Raw genomic sequence first — 8,224 nt, forward strand, 5'->3', positions numbered from 1 at the left:
GTGTACTTGCGGTACACATCAACTGCACCTCAAATGCAGGCCAATTAAATCTACATACACCCAACTTTGATGAATATTGACGTGTATTACCATCCACACTTTCGACAGGCTTTGTCTACTCGACGTCCACATCAACTATACCTCAAGTACAGATCAATTCAATATACGTACAACCAACCCTGATAAATACTCATGTGTGTTACCATCAAAATGTTCGAAAGGCTTTGTCTACTTGAGGTGCACATCAACTTGCCTCAAGTGTAGACCGATTGAATCTACATACAACCAATCCTAATGAATACTTATGAGTGTTACGTTTTAATCTTTAGAATTGTCTACTTGCTGTACATATCAACTGCACATCAAGTACAGAAAAAATCATCCTACATGTAACCAATACTGATGAATATTGATGTGTATTACCATCAAAACTTTCGACAGGCTTTGTCTATTTGAGGTACACATCAACTGTACCTCAAGTTAATACCAATTCAATCTACACACATTCAAATATAATGAATATTGATATGTATTACCATCCAAACTGTAGACCGGCTTTGTCTACTTGAGGTAAACATCAACTCTACCTCAGGTACAGATTATTCAATCTACATACAACCAAATATAAAAAATACTAATTATATTACCATTAAAACTTTGTAGAGGCTTTGTCTACATAAAGTGCACATCATTTGTATCTCTTGTACAGACCGATTGGATCTAAATACAACTAACCCTGATGAATACTAATGCCTCTTACCATTAAAAGTTTTAAGAGGCTTTGTCTACTTAGGTATACATCAACTGTGCCTCAAGTACAGACCAATACAATCTACAAACAACCAACACTGATGAATACTAATGTGTGTTACCAGTTAATCTTTTGATAGGCTTTGTCTACTTGAGGTATACATGAACTGTACCTCAAGTACAGACCTATTCAGTCTAGAAACATCCAACTCTGAAGAATATTGATGTGTATAACCATAAAAACATTCGACAGGCTCTGTTATCTTGAGGTGGTACACATCAACTGTACCTCAAGTACAGACCAATTCAATCTAGATACACCCAACTCTTATGAATATTGATGTGTATAACCATCAATACTTTTGACAGGCATTTTGTACTTCAGGTACACATCGACTGCATCTTAAATGCAGACCAATTCAATCTATATACACCAAACTTTGATGAATATTGACGAGCATTATCATCAAAACTTTCCACAGGCTTTGTCTACTCGACGTACACATCAACTGTACCTCCAGTACAGACCAATTCAATATACATACAACCAACCCTGATGAATACTAATGTGTGATAAAATCAAAATGTTCGAAAGACTTTGTCTACTTCAGGTATACATCAACTGTACCTGAAGAGTAGAGTGATTGAATCTACATACATCCAACCCTAATGAATACTAATGTGTGTTACCATTTAATCTTGAGAATTGTCTACTTGGGGTACATATCAACTATACATCATGTACAGATCAATTCAATGTACATACAGCGAACCCTGATGAATACTAATGTGTGTTACCGTATAATCTTTCGTTAGGTTTTGTCTACTTGAGGTATAAATGAACTGTACCTCAAGTACAGACCAATTCAATCTACATACATCCAACTCTGATAAATATTGATGTGTATTTCCATCAACACTTTCGACAGCCTTTGTCTAATTGAGGTACACATCAATTGTACCTCAAGTTAAGACCAATATATTCTACATGCATTCAAATACAATGAATATTGATGTGCATTACCATCAAAACGTTCGACCGGCTTCGTCTACTTGAGGTAAACATCAATTGTACCTCAAGTACAGATTATTCAATCTACATACAACCAAATATAATGAAAAGTAATAATATTACCATCAAAACTTTGTAGAGTCTTTGTCTACATGAAGTGCACATCATTTGTATCTCAAGTACAGACCAATTGGATCTACATACAACCAAGCCTAATTAATACTAATGTCTGTTACCATTGAAACTTTTGAGAGGCTTTGTCTACTTGAGGTATACATCAACTGTGCCTCAAGTACAGACCAATTTAGTCTAGATACACCCATCTCTGAAAAATATTGATGTGTTTAACCATAAAAACATTCGACAGGCTCTGTCATCTTGAGGTGGTACACATCAACTGTACCTCAAGAACAGACCAATTCAATCTAGATACACCCAACTCTGATGAATATTGATGTGTATAACCATCAATACTTTTGACAGGCATTTTGTACTTCAGGTACACATCGACTGCATCTTAAATGCAGACCAATTCAATCTATATACACCAAACTTTGATGAATATTGACGAGCATTACCATCAAAACTTTCCACAGGCTTTGTCTACTCGACGTACACATCAACTGTACCTCCAGTACAGACCAATTCAATATACATACAACCAACCCTGATGAATACTAATGTGTGATAAAATCAAAATGTTCGAAAGACTTTGTCTACTTCAGGTATACATCAACTGTACCTGAAGAGTAGAGCGATTGAATCTACATACATCCAACCCTAATGAATACTAATGTGTGTTACCATTTAATCTTGAGAATTGTCTACTTGGGGTACATATCAACTATACATCATGTACAGATCAATTCAATGTACATACAACGAACCCTGATGAATACTAATGTGTGTTACCATTTAATCTTTCGCTAGGTTTTGTTTACTTGAGGTATAAATGAACTGTACCTCAAGTACAGACCAATTCAATCTACATACACCCAACTCTGATAAATATTGATGTGTATTTCCATCAACACTTTCGACAGCCTTTGTCTAATTGAGGTACACATCAATTGTACCTCAAGTTAACACCAATTCAATCTACATGCATTCAAATACAATGAATATTGATGTGTATTACCATCAAAACTTTCGACCGGCTTCGTCTACTTGAGGTAAACATCAATTGTACCTCAAGTACAGATTATTCAATCTACATACAACCAAATATAATGAAAAGTAATAATATTACCACCAAAACTTTGTAGAGTCTTTGTCTATATGAAGTGCACATCATTTGTATCTCTAGTACAGACCAATTGGATCTACATACAACCAAGCCTAATGGATACTAATGTCTGTTACCATTGAAACTTTTGAGAGGCTTTGTCTACTTGAGGTATACATCAACTGTGCCTCAAGTACAGACCAATTTAGTCCAGATACACCCATCTCTGAAAAATATTGATGTGTTTAACCATAAAAACATTCGAAAGGCTCTGTTATCTTGAGGTGGTACACATCAACTGTACCTCAAGAACAGACCAATTCAATCTAGATACACCCAACTCTGATGAACATTGATGTGTATAACCATCAATACTTTTGACAGGTATTTTGTACTTGAGGTACACATCGACTGCATCTTGAATGCAGACCAATTCAATCTACATACACCCAACTTTGATGAATATTGACGAGCATCACCATCAAAACTTTCCACAGGCTTTGTCTACTCGACGTACACATCAACTGTACCTCAAGTGCAGACCAATTCAATATACATACAACCAACCCTGATGAATACTAATGTGTGATAAAATCAAAATGTTCGAAAGACTTTGTCTAGTTCAGGTATATATCAACTGTACCTCAAAAGTAGAGCGATTGAATCTACATACATCCAACCCTAATGAATACTAATGTGTGTTACCATTTAATCTTGAGAACTGTCTACTTGGGGTACATATCAACTATACATCATGTACATACAACAAACCCTGATGAATACTAATGTGTGTTACCGTTTAATCTTTCGTTAGGTTTTGTCTACTTGAGGTATAAATGAACTGTACCTCAAGTACAGACCAATTCAATCTACATACACCCAACTCAGATAAATATTGATGTGTATTTCCATCAACACTTTCGACAGCCTTTGTCTAATTGAGGTACACATCAATTGTACCTCAAGTTAAGACCAATTCAATCTACATGCATTCAAATATAATGAATATTGATGTGTATTACCATCAAAACTTTCGACCGGCTTCGTCTACTTGAGGTAAACATCAAATGTACCTCAAGTACAGATTATTCAATCTACATACAACCAAATATAATGAAAAGTAATAATATTATCATCAAACTTTGTAGAGTCTTTGTTTACATGAAGTGCAAATCATTTGTATCTCAAATACAGACCAATTGGATCTACATACAACCAAGCCTAATGAATACTAATGTCTGTTACCATTAAAACTTTTGAGAGGCTTTGTCTACTTGAGGTATACATCAACTGTGCCTTAAGTACAGACCAATTTAGTCTAGATACATCCATCTCTGAAAAATATTGATGTGTTTAACCATAAAAACATTCGACAGGATCTGTTATCTTGAGGTGGTACACATCAACTGTACCTCAAGAACAGACCAATTCAATCTAGATACACCCAACTCTGATGAATATTGATCTGTATAACCATCAAAGCTTTCGACAGGCATTGTCTACTTGAGGTACACATCAACTGTACCTCAAGTACTGATCGATTGAATCTACATACAACCGACCCTAATGCAAACTTATGAGTGTTAACTTTTAATCTTTAGAATTGTCTATTTGCAGTACATATCAACTGCATATCAAGTACAGACAAAATCAACCTACATGCAACAAATGCTGATGAATATTGATGTGTTTTACAATCCAAACTTTCGACAGGCTTTGACTACTTGAGGTACAAATCGACTGTACCCCAAGTTCAGACAAATTCAATCAACATACACCCAACTTTGATGAATATTAACTTGTAATAACATCCAAATCTTCCACAGGCTTTGTCTACTCGACGTACACATCAACTGTGGCTCAAGTACAGACCAATTGAGTCTAGATACATCCAACTCTGAAGAATATTGATGTGTATAACCATCAAACATTCGACAGGCTCTGTCTACTTGAGGTACACATCAACTGTATCGCAAGAACAGACCAATTCAATCTAGATACACCCAACTCTGATGAATATTGATGTGTATAACCATCAATTCTTTTGACAGGCATTTTGTACTTGAGGTACACATCGACTGCATCTTGAATGCAGACCAATTCAATCTACATACACCCAACTTTGATGAATATTGACGAGCATTACCATCAAAACTTTCCACAGGCTTTGTCTACTCGACGTACACATCAACTGTACCTCAAGTACAGACAACTTCAATATACGTACAACCAACCCTGATGAATACTAATGTTTGTTACCATCGAAATGTTCGAAAGGCTTTGTCTACTTGAGGTGAACATCAACTGTGCCTCAAGTGCAGACCGATTGAATCAACATACAACCAACTCTAATGAATACTTATGAGTGTTACCTTTTAATCTTTATATATAATTAATATTGTCTACCTCAAGTACAGACCAATTCAATTTAGATACACCAAACTCTGATGAATATTTATTTGTATAACCATCAAAACTTTCGACAGGCATTGTGTACTTGAGGTACACATCAACTGCAACTGAAATGCAGACCAATTCAATCTATATACACCCAATTTGGTGAATATTGTCGTGTATTACCATCCAAACTTTCTACAGGCTTTGTCTACTCGACGTCCACATCAACTGTACCTCAAGTACAGACAACTTCAATATACGCACAACCAACCCTGATGAATACTAATATGTGTTACCATCAAAATGTTTGAAAGCCTTTGTCTACTTGAGGTGAACGTCAACTGTGCCTCAAGTGCAAACCGATTGAATCAACATACAACCAAACCTAATGAATACTTATGAGTTTTATCTTTTAATTTTTAGAATTATCTACTTGCTGTACATATCAACTGCACATCAACTACAGACAAATTTACACTACATGTAACCAATACTGATGAATACTAATGTGTATTACCATCAAACCTTTCGACAGTCTTTGTCTATTTGAAATACACATCAACTGTACCTCAAGTTCAGACCAATTAAATTTAGATACACCCAACTCTGATGAATATTGATTTGTATAACCATCAAAACTTTCGACAGGCATTGTGTACTTAAGGTACACATCAACTGCACCTGAAATGCAGACCAATTAAATCTATATACACCCAACTTTGGTGAATATTGTCATTAATTACCATCCAAACTTTTCTACTCGACGTCCACATCAACTGTACCTCAGGTACAGACCGATTGAATCTTCATACAACCAACACTGATGAATACTAATGTGTGTTACTATTTAATCTTTCGTTAGGCTTTGTCTCCTTGAGGTATAAATGAACTGTACCTCAAGTACAGACCAATTCAATCTACATACACCCCACTCTGATGAATATTGATGTGTATCACCATCAACACTTTCGACAGGCTTTGTCTAATTGAGGTACACATCAATTGTACCTGAAGTTAAGACCAATTCAATCTACATGCATTCAAATATAATGCAAATTGATGTGTATTATCACCAAAACTTTCGACCGGCTTTGTCTACTTGAGGTAAACATCAGTTGTACCTCAAGAACAGATTATTCAATCTACATACAACCAAGCCTAATGAATACTAATGTATGTTACTATTAAAACTTTTGAGAGGCTTTGTCTACTTGAGGAATACATCAACTCTGCCTCAAGTACAGACCAATTTAGTCTAGATACACCCAACTCTGAAGAATATTGATGTGTATAACCATTAAAACTTTCGACAGGCATTGTCTACTTGAGGTACACATCAACTGTACCTCAAGTATAGAGCAATGGATCTACACGCAACCGACCCTAATTCAAACTTATGAGTGATAACTTTTAATCTTTAGAATTTTGTACTTGCTGTACATATCAACTGCACTTCAAGTACAGACAAATTCAACCTACATACAACCAACTATGATGAATATTAATGTGTATTACCATCAAAACTTTCGACAGGATTTGTCTACTTGGGGTAAACATCAATTGTACCTCAAGTACAGATTATTCAATCTACATACAACCAAATATGATAAAAACTAATTATATTACCATCAAAACTTTGTAGAGGCTTTGTCTACATGAAGTGCACATATTTTTATCTCTTGTATAGACCGATTGGATCTAAATACAAAATGTACAACTAACCCTGATGAATACTAATGTCTGTTACCATTAAGAGGCTTTGTCTTCTTCAGGTATACATCAACTGTGCCTCAAGTACAGACCAATTCAATCTACAAACAATCCACACTCAGTCTGATGAATACTAATGTGTGTTACCAGTTAATCTTTTGATAGGCTCTGTCTACTTGAGGTACACATCAACTGTACTTCAAGTACAGACCAATTCAATCTAGATACACCCAACTCTAATGAATATTAATGTATATTACCATCAAAACTTTCCACAAGCTTTGTCTACTCGACGTATACATCAACTGTACCTCAAGTACAGACCAATTCAGTATACATACAACTAACCCTGATGAATACTAATGTGTGTTACCATCAAAATGTTCGAAAGGCTTTGTCTACTTGAGGTACACATCAACTGTTCCTCAAGTACAGATCAATTCAACCTACATACAACCAACTCTGATGAATATTGATGTGTATAACCATCAAAACTGTCGACATGCATTGTCTACTTGAGGTACACATCAACTGTTCCTCAAATACAGACCAATTCAATGTACATACAACGAACCCTGATGAATACTAATGTGTGTTACCATCAAAATGTTCGAAATGCTTTGTCTACTTGAGGTACACATCAAATGTACCTCAAGTACAGATCAATTCAACCTACATACACCCAACTCTGATGAATATTGATGTGTATAACCATAAAAACTTTCGACATGCATTGTCTACTTGAGGTACACATCAACTGTACCTCAAATACAGACCAATTCAATGTACATACAACGAAGCCTGATGAATACTAATGTGTGTTACCATCAAAATGTTCAAAAGGCTTTGTCTACTTGAGGTACACATCAAATCTACCTCAAGTACAGATCAATTCAACCTGCATACACCCAACTCTGATGAATATTGATGTGTATAACCATAAAAACTTTCGACATGCTCTGTCTACTTGAGGTACACATCAACTGCACCTCAAGTACAGACCAATTCAATCAAGATACACCCAACTCTAACGAATATTAATGTGTATTACCATCAAAACTTTCCACAAGCTTTGTCTACTCGACGTACTCATCAGCTGTACCTCAAGTACAGACCAATTCAGTATACAT

This window comes from Mytilus californianus, unplaced genomic scaffold, assembly GCF_021869535.1.
Source record: "Mytilus californianus isolate M0D057914Y unplaced genomic scaffold, xbMytCali1.0.p SCAF_24, whole genome shotgun sequence".
Lineage (NCBI taxonomy): Eukaryota > Metazoa > Mollusca > Bivalvia > Mytilida > Mytilidae > Mytilus > Mytilus californianus.